The sequence below is a fragment of the Astatotilapia calliptera genome, chromosome 8 (assembly GCF_964374335.1).
Source record: "Astatotilapia calliptera chromosome 8, fAstCal68.1, whole genome shotgun sequence".
Lineage (NCBI taxonomy): Eukaryota > Metazoa > Chordata > Actinopteri > Cichliformes > Cichlidae > Astatotilapia > Astatotilapia calliptera.
The window spans coordinates 11,872,368-11,886,640 of NC_137429.1; the positions used below are offsets into that span (position 1 = coordinate 11,872,368).

Sequence of the window (14,273 nt, forward strand, 5' to 3'; positions counted from 1 at the left end):
CGTATATTGATCGTTAAATCGACAGCTTCACTTTTATGCTCAGCTCTAATTTCGATACAACAGAGAGCTGAGCATAAAAGTACCACTCTCCCCTCACTCGTTAACAAGACCCCAAGACACTTGAACTCCTCCACTTGGGGCAGTAACTCGTCCCTGACCAACAGTGGGCAGTCCACCCTTTCCAGCTAGCAACCATGGTCTCGGACTTGGAGGTGCTAATTCTCATTCCCACCGCTTCACACTTGGCTGAAAGATGAAATCCTGAGACCACTAAAGCGGAGACCTTCCATCACTTGGCTACACATAAGTACTCTATCCATAAAAACTATGAACAAATGGCAGCCCTGGTAGCGTCTAACACCCACTGGAAACAAGTCTGACTTACTGCCACCAATATGCTACTTCCAGATCAACAGAAACAACCAAGTCCAACCAACAATCAAGACAATATGTTTGGATACACCAGCTTTGTCCAACATCTTTCCCTGCCACCTGATCCAGCTCAGCACCTCTCTTCACTAGTGTCCAAAACATGCGGCCGCAGATCTGATAGCATGATTACAAAATCGATCATCCGCCTACGACCAAGGGTGTCCTAGTGCCATGTGCACTTATGAACACCCTTACGCTCGAACGTGGTGTTTGTTATGGACAAACTGTGATAAGCACAAAAGCCCAATGATAGGACACCACTCGGGTTCAAATCCAGCAGGCCGTTCCTCCAAGTCCCTCCCAGCCACGTCAGCGTTGAAGTCTTCCAACAGAACAATAGAGTTCCTTGGGTGCAGCACTCTCCAGGAGCCCATGAGACTCTGAGCTGTCATTTGGCCTATAGGCACAAACGACAGTCAGGACCCGAAGGCGCAGGGAAGCAACGCTCTCGTCCACTGGGAAAACCCCCCAAAATACCGGCAGTGAACCGGTGGGATACAAGTATACCCACCCCTGCCTGGCGCCTGTCACTGAGGGCACCTACAGAGTGGAACAGCCTCTCTGTTTGTTTTCCTGTCTCTGAAAAACAAACAGAGAATCTAAAAAGTTAAGTTCACTCACAAACCATTGAACCTGGTTTTCAGCCTCTCTGTCTTTGTTTTATTCATTTTTTGGATGTTGCATGTTTTGAAGTTCACTGAGCAGCACACAGCTGTACTGATGTGTGTTGATGCTGGGTTGTGGAGTGAAACAGGAAGTGTTAGCGACTGAAGAAACACCGCAGGCTCTTCCCCAGGCAAGCTTTAATTCTCAAGAGAATATTGCTTATTGCCGACAACAACAACAAGCATTTTCCTCTCTGGTGTTCCCTGCACGATATAGTGCTGATGCTCCTTTGATTTTCTGTTTCTATACAACACAAAAAAGATCTTAATTTATTTCTGTTCCCGCAGTTGGAGTTTGTTTGCAGCATGTTGCATTAAGTGAAAGTATTATTTATAATAAGACATAAATCAGTGGGTATCAAGCTGCCACATACTGTAATTTGGACAGCAGCTGGTGCGAAGGTTCACTGGTTATTTTTGACCTGCTGTTTTCAACACCAGAGTGTTTGCTAAAATGGTGTTAATAATTATAATGCCATCATCATACACACTCTATTACTATTTGTGTACGCATGTGGTTGTATGTGTGTGGAGAATATGACACGCTATAATTGACACATGATCATAAAAAAGGCTTTTAAAATATTGTAAATGACTTCAAGTGTAAATCTAAAAATACGCGTTTCACGTCTGTGCGCTCAGATGTAACAGGTTATGACTCAGAAATGAGTACAGCTAAGACTGTAAACTGTTGTGGTTGATGGCACAGCTGCTGTATGTGAAGCGCACACACTTCCTGTGGTTCCGGTTCATGACTTGGAAAATGTTGCATTCGTTAAATCAGTGTTTGGGACACACATGTATGTATAGTTTAGTATGTTTGGGTCAGATGAAATAGTGAAGCATGTAGCAAGCATATGTTGATTCTGAGAAAACTTTTCTAATTTTCCATCCTGGCATTGTTCAGCTCCCTCTTGGGGTCTCTCGTGCTGTCATCGCCATGAGTGGCTGTTAATTTCCCTCTGCTTTGTCCCTCTGCAGTGAAGTTGCAGTGCTTTGCAGGAGCTCTTTGTTTCCCAGCAGGAATGACAACTTTTAATGAGCTACCAACGGACCAGGAACTTTGTACCAGGAATCGATGTCTTGTACCTCCCATAATTTCCAAAAACAATTTTCAAATTCTCCACACAGTGTAAAGTTGTTTATATCAACTGTGGAAACCAGAGGATGTGTCATATGTAACAACAAGATCTGCAGCTACAGATTGGATACACAGTGGCTGTAAATTAGGTACTTTTTGACTGGATAGTTGAATCTTGTTAAATAGACACAAAAACCTGTGTCTATTTAACAATTAGCTCCTGAAAATAACCACAGTGTGTATAACAGAAATTTAAATAACACATAAAGACAAAAATCCTTTGTTTTAGCATCAAAAACATTTTCTAGACCTATTCCTAAAGTTTGTAAGTTAGGTTGCTAATTTCATCTTGATGAAAACTGCATTTTTTTTGCATTTGTAATGCAGATATCTGACAAATTACTATTTGCGTTGTACATTGTACTAAAGATTCTTTCAAAAAATGCGTGATCCGCTTTTGCTTTCTTGCATTTTATTTTTGTTTCTTCTCAATCATTAACAAGGCTGTATATTAGCTCAGCGGTACCGGTCTGTGAGTCGTTTGGTACCGGGCGGCAAGAATTGAAGCTCGGGTGTGAAATTTATGGTTTTCAGGGTATGTATCAGTTTTTATCTTAATTTTTTTTATCGTTTTTATCGGTTTCCCTGGGTCTTTTCCCGTGCATTTTGAATAACTCTTCCTTTTTTTGGGTACGGTTTTATTTTGTTGTATTTATTCGCAACACCTTAAAGGCCGGTCTGTGAAAATATTGTCAGACATAAACTGGTCCGTGCCGCAAAAAAGGTTGGGGACCGCTGTATTAGCTGGCTGCTAGCTTTAGCTGGTCACTTGGGACTCCCCCTCCTTGTCCATATATGGTCATTTCTGTATCTAAAGTGAATCCACAAACTAGTCGGTGATATCCTGGTGGTTATGTCTAGGGCTGGGCCATATTATACCGTTCACCGTAATACCGGTACAATGTTAGGCAATGATAAGAAAATGAAATATTGCGATAGAATATGGGTAAACGCGCATGCGCAGTGCCTTTGTTTTCATACGCACATGCCGGAAAAAGCATGGCAGCGACGGAGAATGAGAAGGACAAAAGCGGATCGTTGAATGAAACGGATGAACCAGAACTGATTTGTAAAAACATGCAACTTCAGTGATGTGGAACTGGTTTGGTTTTTGTCTGACCGATAGCCACCAAAGCATTTTATTATAATTTTTTTTAGAACATACAAACGGGTCGTCGTTATTACCGTATTTTTCGGACTATAAGGCGCTCTTAAAAGCCTTTAATTTTCTCAAAAATCGACAATGCACCTTATAATCCAGTGCGCCTTATGTATGAATTCTGGTTGTGCTTACTGACCTCAAACTGATTTTACGTGGTATATGGCGCTCAAAAATCTGTCAAAAAATGTTTTAGTATGACTTAAGCGACGAAGCTGCATTACAGCTACCGTAGTCAGGAGCCTGGCGGAGTGATACGTACTGTGCTTCAACATAATATTACCGTATTGTGTGTGTATAAGGACCCCAAAATGGAACCTGTTAAGAAACATGCTTATGAAGTGGATTTTAAACTCAAGGCGTCACGCAGTAGAACAGAGCAGCTGCAAGAGAATTCAGCAACAGCTGCTTGTTAAAGTGAAAATAAATTGATGGGGTTTTTTGCACTAATAAAGTTGTGGAGTTGTAAAGTAGTTAATTATTGCACAATTTCTGTAAATCCAATAAACTTCATTTCACTTCTCAAATATCACTGTGTGCGTCTCCTATATGATATATTTAACTGACATTTTTTTTTATTGTAACAACCAACTATTTATACGGGAAAATAATGACTATTAACAAGGTTGCCCAAACTTTCAAAAAATCTTTGGGCCTTTCACTTTGGATGCAATGTCTTGGATCCATAGATAAGTCAAATGAAAAGACTGTCTTAGTCTGGGGTTTATGACTTAGTAGTAAAGGTCTCTTGACAGCCAAGATATTTATTCATCAGCCCAGGAAACTCAAAAAAGCTAAAAGTAAAATATTTTGAATACAGATGTTTTGTATATGTTGTTGCATGTTTTGGATACGTTGCAAAGTAGTGCTAACCTGTAAACTCTGCTGCTTTTCAGTGTACGGGCCGGGGCACATTCGGATTTGGCAAAGATGATGTTATAATAATAATAACAGCAGGTCTATCCCTCAGGATCTGCTGTAATATGCGTAGCGATCCCCGATGTGGAAGCAGCTGAATGCAGCACGGCAGGAAGCCTAGAGGACAAAGGAATAATCTGCTTTTATTGACAAGATGAGAGAGAAATCCCTTAAACCCTCTGGTTTTACTCATGAGTGCGAACATCGCAGGCACAAAAGAAACTGATGAAATCCTGCTCTGAATACTGTGCTGTCTGTACCTTGTACTCATACTGGGAAAGGTTTCCGAGTGATGCAGTACAAGTCTGAGTATTACATTCAGCCACTCCAGACACCCACTGCATCTGTAAGAGTTTCCAGGTATTCCCAGTAAATTTAAAGAGCTGTACATTGCTATTCTGTTTTTAGTGCAATGCCCCGTAACATGTCAGAATTTGAAGTGTAACCAGTATACAGTTCAGTGGTTATGGCGGACTCATTTTTGGTTCTAACTTCATTAAACATATCTAGTAGAAAAATATCTGAAACAAACCATTTAGAGCACAGTTTTTCCCACAGTTTTTCCCACTGTCGGGATTGCTTGTACATGTGCGGATCTCATTATTTGCATTTTTGATCGTGTTTAATATGAGCAACTACCTCTGTAACAGTATAAATTGTTACAGTGAGAACGGATCCATGATAATCAAAAGCTCCCAGCGTAGCTGCTGCTTTAGCTTGTTTCCTGGAAGTCCCGTTCTGACCTCTGGCACAGTGTGTTCTGCAATTTCTCGAACATGTGGAGAGTGCAAACATCAATTCCTCTTTCAAACCCTCCCAGGTTGTGTGTGGGGGATCATCACTGGTGATGCGAGCAGTTTACACCATAGCTCCAGCATGCCATAGCTCAGGAACAGAAGGGACATTGTGACCATAGTTCACATTCAGATACTGAGTTGGGGACACTAATCTTAGAGTGCATTGTCTACAAATTGCAGGATTGGAGGGTCAATCCCCTCCACAAGAACCTCAAGTTTCTCTCGATGACAGACTGATCACTGGTGATCTAGCTGTTGCAAAAATCCCAGTTTTCAAGCCCAAAGGCAACCCGTCATGTTCAGGACTGAGACCCGGAGCATGATTGTCATTTTGTCAACATTCATTGAGTTCTGAATTGTAAACTGCTACAGCATGTGGGACTGTCAGAGTAGACATGATTCTACTGTGCCGTCCCAAGGATCTGAGGGAGATTATTCATAGGGAACAATCTGAACCGTCGCTATTATGTCAACTCAAAGCACACTGAAAACACTGACCTTTTTGGCTACTTAAACAAAATGTTCATTTACTGCTTTTGGCCTCTTACCAAATTTGACTCTCTGAAACTTTCTACAATTCCTTGAAAAGAATATCAAACTGAAGGATTGCTTTTTTTTTAACACACTGGAGGAGATCCAACACAAACGGTAAGATTGCAGCTAAGGTTGGGGTCACTGTAACCACGCAACACGTTTTTTTGTATTTTACCATAAATAAAGCATTTACCTGCAAACTATGGAGAAAAAAAATCTCACAACTATTGAAAGCCTTAAACTTATGAAGTGATTTAGTATCTTAAAGGTCAATTTCCCTGCTCTTATTCAGTGTCGTAAGTAAGGAACAGAAGGAGACACTGACACCATATTTCACATTTAGTCAGATGCTGAATTGGTGACGCTAATCTTAGATTGTCTTGTCTACAAATTGCAGGGTTGGTGGTTTAATCCCTGGCCACTCCACATGCCAAGTGTTCTTGGGCAAGACACTGAACCACAAGTTGTTCCAAGTAGCAGATAAGCGCCTTTCATGGCAGCACAGCCCCAGCTGGTATATGATGAGTGTCTTTGAATGGGTGGAGGAGAAAGTCATGCCAAGGTTCAAAGACACTGCAGTGTATACGTGCAGACCATTTAATCTGTGGCGGCTATCTAATAAATGACTATCTTTACTACATGTATTGAGTCTGGACAGGTGTGGATTTAAACTGCAACTTGTTGGCAGAGGTGTACAGTACAACAGCAAGGCGTTAAGTGTAGTCGTTCATTGCTCTGCAATGGCTAAGCAGTAAATTTACAATTTCACAGTATAAAGTGTGGAGGAATATGTGTTTGCATGTACCGGATTTGCATGCACCATCATTTTTCTTGGTGAGTTGGATTATTTTTCTTTATCCCTCTTGCTTTGTTTTTTCTAGTATTCCGTTCTTTTATACAGTTCTGTGGAAAAAGTCTTGAGCTAGCTCTCGTTTCTTCATATTTTTCTTGCTTGGTTCCACCATCATGGAGTTTGCATGTTCTCCCCGTGTCTTTGTGGGTTCTCTCCTGGTACTCCGGCTTCCTCCCACAGTCCAAAGGCATTTGGTTAAGTGGTGATTCTAAATTGCCCTTAGGTGTGAATGTGAGTGTGAATAGTTGTTTGTCTCTGCGTTGGCCCTGGGACCTGTCCAGTGTAACCTGTTTCTTGCCCTATGGCAGCTGGGATAGGCTCCAAGTGGTCTTGAGTAATAGTAATCCAGGCGTTATCCAGATGTTTTTCTTTGGCTGCTTTTTCACTAATTTCCAGTTCTTGTACCTATCTACTTTCAGGGGAAATGTTAGTTGTTTTCTTGCTAGGTACTTAACACCAGCCTATGAATCATTAAATTGTATCTTTAGGCACTTTGTTACTAGCAGCCTGTTACAAAAAAACATGATTTCTTTCAGTGAGTCTATGAAAAATTGAAAAAGATAACACAGCTTGGCAGTTTTTGCACTAACGAGGTAATTTGGAGAGAGATATTAAGAAGGATAAGAGAAAAAAAGCATAGGGAGCATAGTGTGTCTTCTCTCTCCAACAGAATGTTGCCAAAGTTGCTAAATGTGATTTGACGTTAGATAAGCTGGACTTACAGCAACAGGAAGAAACCACCGGGGGTTGTATTTATCTCTGGATGGGAAGATGACCTACAGTAAAATTAACTTAATGTATTTAATTTTTATGCTAAAGACTAAGCAAGGTGGTTTTATGTACCATCCTTCCTGTTTTTTAGAACATTTGAAATACTCTTATGAGACAAAAACCCCATGTTTTAGTCATTTTGCTCCTACTGATCAGTCTGTCATAAGCAAGTCCAGAGGGGGGAAGAATACCTTTGGCAGAGCCACTGATCTCAGGACACTGAACCTGTCCAGCTCTGTGTCCTTGAGCCTTGCCTTAGTCATGAATCACCGGACTGACAAAGCTCAAGGCATGATCAGAATGACACATGATGAGCTAATTTCTTACCCCACACAGGCGTCTGGGGATCGTCTGTGCAGCATCCTTCTGCTGATGTCGTCAGTGGCTTTAACCCGTTATATAAATCCGATTGTTTTCTTGTCACAACCTTATGCCAAACGCAGGATTCAGGTTTTCAATTAGATGTGATGCTGCGCATATCTCGGCACATTACTGCGAATGAAGTGACCGACAGTGTTGACGCTAATGAAGGCAGCCCACTCAGGCTTCACTTTGTCTTCATTATTTCTTCAAATTGAAAACTGAATGTAATCAAGTTCTTATTATTTGAGAGAAAATCTTTAAAAAAAGGGACTGAGTAATATGAAAATTAACAACGCATTGCGCATAATGGAAGATTGTAGACTCTTATGTCGTTAATGGTTAGGATGCTGTCAAAATGTTACAGTCCAAATGTGGGTTTCCTGCTTGAGTGACACAAAACACAGGAGAGCGACTTTCTTCCACTGCTGTAATTTAACCTCCTAAGACCCGAACTCTTCCACAGCATGCATTTTTAATTCCTCTTTGATATTTGGGATGATTGGGGCCTGATGAATGTAAAAACAAAGAATTACCTGATTTTCTTTTTTTTTTTTTAACTTATTTTTGTTTTTAAGAAAAATGAGAGCCACATATGAGGATATTTTTTTAAAATTTCGATAGAACAGAAGCAGTATAATGTCCTCGTAAGTGGATATCAGGCCCTTGTAGAGCAAAATTGAGTATTTTGGTCTAAATAACCCAAAATGCGATGTCCACATATGTGGACGCCAGGTCCTTGGAGGTTAAACAGTTTCATCATAAATTCAGGCAGATGGGGCAGTGGACTGTTTATGAAACACATGCTGGATAGGTTATATTAAGATCATGCTAGAGGAGGGTGCTGGGCTTCAGGAGCACTATCCAAGACCACATCAGTATGCATGTTGTGTTTTTGCCTGTCACCACAAGCATGGGGCACGTGCAGGCATAGGCAGTGAATACAAGGGCAGAGTTGTCTCTTCAAGGCCCTATCTGTGATTCTTTTATATGCATTATTTCCAGGTAGAGGTGACTTTTTCTTATTTAGGAACTATTTTGATGGGTTGATGGAAAGTATTCTATTTATGAGCAGATCATCCTTGCTGTGTACAGGCATAAAGATTCTCTAAGTCCATGATTTGCTTCGTACCTCAATGAAGCATACCTTGGTTCATGTCTGTTAGTGGGGTTGAAGAGCATGAATGAAAAAAAAAAGGGAAAAAATAAAACCTTTTGATCACAGGTATCGCCTATTTGATTGTGATTGGTTTTCCAACTCTCATGCTTCTGAGGTGTAGCGTGCCTTTTCCTGCATTCACATGCTCTCATGCTTCCCCTAAAAATAGCATGCTAAGTTAGGAGAAGTATTTTTATCGATGTACAGTGGTTCTAATGGTCAGTATGGAAAATGCATTTTATATGGATAAGATTAATAAGATACATGGTGTGCATCTCCAAATGAGAATTGTCCACATTTACGGAGATGGCATCACAGTGGAGGCTAAATCTACTGAGCTTTGCTGTTCATGACACACAGAGAGAGAACAGGGATCAGGAGCTTGTGGTAAATCACAGTCTAATTTTGTAAAACTAAGACAGTTGAGCTCCCATTGGTCACAGTTTAGTGGTCAATGTAGACCTCTGCGATGAATCTTTGCACAGCCTATGACTTAACCTACACCTATGTCATTGTTAATGTGTTTATTACCTTGTGGTTGTAGCCCAGTGTTTTAAAAGCAGTGCCAAATAAAAACAATACATAGAACCAATTTCACCTTTTGTATCCCCAATCTTCATTTTTTGGCAAAAAAACATATTTTTCCAGTTTTTGTAAATTTGTTTATGTCCATTGCGATCATTTCAACAGTCTGCATTCAGGAATGTGCTGAAATCTGTGAGTCCGTATGTTGAGGCTATGGTTATCGTTGCTTATATTGATGTCGTGTTTGTTATTCTCTCACTGATAAATTCCAAATAAAAAGTCAATTGACCTTTTCACAATGATTGCAGGCGGCGTTGAGGCGACATGTTTTACATATTTCCAAGGAGGTGCATGTGAGGTTGTAGCGTAGGTTACAGTGTAGGGTTTCAAAGGGGTTTGCAGTTATGGCATTCGTGCAGTGTTCATTTGACAGAGACGTACAAACGTTACTGTTGTAATAAGTCATTTGTTACACAGGATCAGAAGTGCAGAGCTCCACACAGCTGTCAGACTTTCTTACATTTTTTTAATAAGGCGTTTTTGCTCTTATTAAGCATTGCTATCTGTTTTCTGAAGTCAAAAATATTTTTTAAGTTTATTATTAACAATTTGGCCTTACACTCTAAGGAGCCATGGTTCGAGACCGGGAAAAGAGATAAATTCCTGGGATGTTTGCACCTGAAAGGGCATCCTATATAAAAATCCATCTACTGTGACGACCCCATTGCTCTAAACCAAAAGAAGCTTGCTATTTGCAGTAGTGCATATTGTATTACACACGTGGGTGTTCACTTTAACTACACTTTGACTATATTGGTATTGAAATGCTTTATTTCTTTAAACAATTAAAGTTTAAATCAATATTGCCAGAATGATGAATGTGACATTAAGACTGCTGAAGTGTGTGTGTGTGTGTGTGTGTGTGTGTGTGTGTGTGTGTGTGTGTCCTAGAACCTAAAAAAATAAAACAGCAGTTAACAGCCTGGCAACAAAATTTAAATATATTTAATTGTGTCTGCTGATGCTCGGAAAGTTATAACTACTCATTGACAAAATTTTAATTGTAAATCACTAAAATACTAATAAAACCTTTTTATTAGTCTGTTAGTGATGAACACGTACAGCAGATTTAGGGTGATTTCGCGTATTATTCGGTTTATTATTGTTGTTGTAAGAGTTTATTTTCCCTTCCCATTTGCAGTGTCACCTCTAGACTATTCAAATGGCCATTTCAACCAGATTCAGCAATAACAAAGATGTCCTTAATAGAAGATAGAACATATCAGCTACTTGCTGTAATGAAAATACAAGATAGAACTAAAACTGCAGATATGGCCGTGGTTTCTAAACTGTTGCTGGGTACAAACATTACTCAGAAATCATTTACAGCTACGAGTTGATCATCAATCAGGTGGCCAGTTATAACATCTCTCTAATCTTGGGTTTTCCTACTGCATGCGCTGCCCATTGAAACAGCACCGTGTCAGCAAGTTATCTTACCTTGTGGATTACAAATACTTTTCAGCTCAATGATAGCACATCAACTTATTCAGTCTCTCTTGTGCGTTTCTGTATTTTTGTGGTATACACGAGATACCTCATGAATCAATGTAGCATTTGAGGTCAGACAGATGGGCTGGCTGGAGTTTCCCGGGGTAGTCCTTAGGTCATTTTATTTTGGAAAGCATCACCGTGTGGTGGTTGAAGCTGCTGTGGGACAGTCATCCATAAGGAACATTAGGTCAGAGATTTCTGCTCCCATGAACAAATGGGATTAAGCAGTGCTGTACCCAACTCTCAATGCATCTACTGTTTATCAAGATCCTATATTTACTACACGCTTTAAGAGAACGTGGGGCAAACTGGTTACTGGTTCTCCCTCTCCTATCGGGGGAAGAGAGACTTCTATTGCAGAATTAGCACATTTCTTCCCCAACAAAAATCTTAATGAGCATTCAAAAGATCCAGATCCTTTATTTGAAAAAGGTATTTATGGGGAAAAATAAATTTATCGGATTCTCATCAAACTGCTACTGTCAGTCTTCACCTCTTTCATTTCCTTTTACCAATTTTTACAACGTTTAACTATTATTAAAATAGAAGTTTTTATGTTAGATGCTGGCTCTCGTATGTACATGATGATGGTGAGTCACACTTCAGGAAGAGTGGAGGAGAATGAGTGGGTTTTTTGATGTTTGCAGGTTGCCTTCTGAAGGCTTGAGACCTGCTTGTGCACTCTGCAGCCCTGCACACCATACACAGCATCACTGATGATATTGGAGTCAAAAATTAAATTTGTTCTTTTCTATCTATTTATCTCTTATTGAATTGGTCAATTATTTATGCAGATTGCTTCACAGATAGTTAAGCTTTCTCTTGTGAGTTTTCTTTCAGATTAAATTCCAAGTTTTAGTATTTTTTCTTAAAAGCCTTAGACATACAAGTGATAAAATCTTAAAAGCAACCCTACTTAAAACCTTTTTCACATTTAAATCAAGAAACACTTGATAACCATTAGTCATGGGTACAGCGCAAAAGCCAAACCTTATCCAAAGACACATTTACCACAAAGGTTAATGTTTTTTAATTCACTTTTTATGCCAGGTATTCAAAAACTAAATAAGTAAGAGGTTTAAAGATTCCCACCTCTTTATCACAGTCATTACACTCTGCTGATTCAATCCAAGGTAGCTGTGGGGGCACTGGAGTCTATTCCTGCTGTCGTAGTGTGAAAGGTGGGGTACACCCTGGACAACACGTAGACTAATAACTATTCATGCCCACATTCACACCTACGGCTAATTTAGGTTGGCTAATTAGCATAACCCACCCACTTCTTTGGACTGCACCCAGAGAGAAACCACTGAAGCACGGAGAGAACGCGCAGACTTCACACAGGAAGGCTCCAGCTGGTTGTAGCCGTAACACCGTGCTGCCCGTTCATCGTACCGTCTCTGACAATGTAACCATTTACAGCTGATGCGACTCAGTGAATAAATATCAACCAGTGACAGCGGTGAATGTCATCTCATTTGAAAATAGGCCGATAATAGTCACCGAGGACAATGTTTAGATAATATATCTGTGCGTCATCAAGTGCAACATGAAGACCCGACTGAAAAATCTAACACCAAGAGATCAAAAGTGCTTCCTTTCAGCTGTGTAACAAAATACTGATTTAAAAAGGATCATTTTTAAATTCAAAAGTTCTTGGATTTGCCTCCAGTGACTTGTCTCATGACTTGAAACCTGCCCGTAAAGATGCAAAGTTTTTCATCCTGGCAGTGAACAGTTGTTTAAATTTCTGGGGAAAAGATTTCTTTTAATGCAAATTTCTTCTTGACGTGCAGTCTACGCTGGCATTAAGTAAGAGTATGTTGTCAAAAAATAAATGCAAATTTGAGTTGAGTATATCTTGGCAGCTCCCTTGGTTATCATGCAGGAGTGGTCAGTCCTCTCTGTGAGCTCTGTGCCCCCTTGTGGGTGGAGCCATCTGCCAGCAAACATCCGAGGGAGGCTGAATATACAGATGTGATGCATCATTATGGGATGACAGAGATGAATGATGAACGCTGGCACTGCCTGATGTCGCTTCATTGACAAACTGAGTCATGACTGCCCAGTCATTGTAACGGCCCGAGTGTGTTATTTACTGCTGTTGCTGAGTCGTCGTCTTCTGTTGGGATTAGCATTTCTAGGGTTGCAGTAACATTGTTTCCAGTTTCTAAACTGGGACAGTCAGAGGCATAAAGAGATTTCCTGGCTTTGAAAGAAGAGGGGATGATTAAAAATGCATGCGGGTGCTTTTTGTCATTACAGAGCCATCAGTGGTTGCAGGTTGACAAGACAATTTCACATCATGGAAATGAATTAACCGGGGTTCATTCATTATGCATGCCCATTGGTTTCTTGTTCAGGATGGCCATTGTGTCATTTCTAAATAGATGAAAGCCAGGTAGGCTTGCAGATAACCTGCTAGTGTATTTCGGGATGTAGAACATTTGTTCTGCTGTCTGGCAGAAACCTTTCTGTTCTTATTTGTGTCTCTCGGGGTCGCGCCCTCGTCTACATTAGCGCTGGCTGTAAAAGGGAAAATTAGGACACTTGTTTCACAACGGTTTTAATAAGCTGCTGTGCTTTTTGACTTATAAATGTCAATTGATGATGCTGTAGCATTAACATTATGTTTAAAGGATTAAAAATCTAGGTCTTCCCCATCCCAAATGGCAGAAAACTGATTGTGCAACAGCTGCATTGCAAAATGTAAGATGTATAAACTGGTTTATCTGCTTTTTAGCCTACTTTCCTTTTTTTTTTTTTTTAAATGTGCTGTAGTTAGAGATTTTAGAGGTTTTTATCTTCTGGCCCGTATTTCTGCTCATCTTCAGCTGCCTTTTTTGGTTGGACAAATACAAGGAGTACTCCCTGGTTTTCACTGTTAGTAGTTTTGTCAGGTGAGAACACGGGTAGACTGAAACGAAGGTGGATCAGCTGAATCTTGGTTTCTCCATCACTAGATATGCTTTTGATATAACTCCTGTGGGGCTGGCAGAAGTGATTAAGTTTCACCTAAGCTCACTCCGTGGCAGAGCTGGCGGCTCACCATCACTGACAGTCATATTTATTGCCCCGCAACCTGCTTCCCTCCTGGCCTGGGATTCTATTGGTCACTTCCAGACTTGGATCTATTCATCAGTGTCTTCTCCCTGCAGAAGAAGGCAACGTGAACAGAGTAAAAGCGACACCCTGGTTTTTATTATCGTGCTGCTTCACTGTCAACGTCGAAGCTTCAGGCTCAGCTGCATCTCCGAAAGCTGAAGCCACGTTCTGTCACTTCGCCCACACCTCCACTGCCAATTTACATGATGAGGCAAGCTCTTGCGTATTTATTTATGCTGTCAGATATACAGTAACACTGTAGTCTGTTTGTGACACTGTGACCCTTTCTTTTTGGTTTAT

General features: G+C 40.4%; 1 protein-coding gene across 8 annotated transcripts in view; it reads left to right on the forward strand.

Moving 5' to 3' along the window:
* LOC113028334 (calcium-activated potassium channel subunit alpha-1a) overlaps positions 1-14,273 on the forward strand; it is a 97,593-nt gene that overhangs the window by 28,114 nt on the left and 55,206 nt on the right. The gene's annotated exons all lie outside the window — the stretch shown is intronic.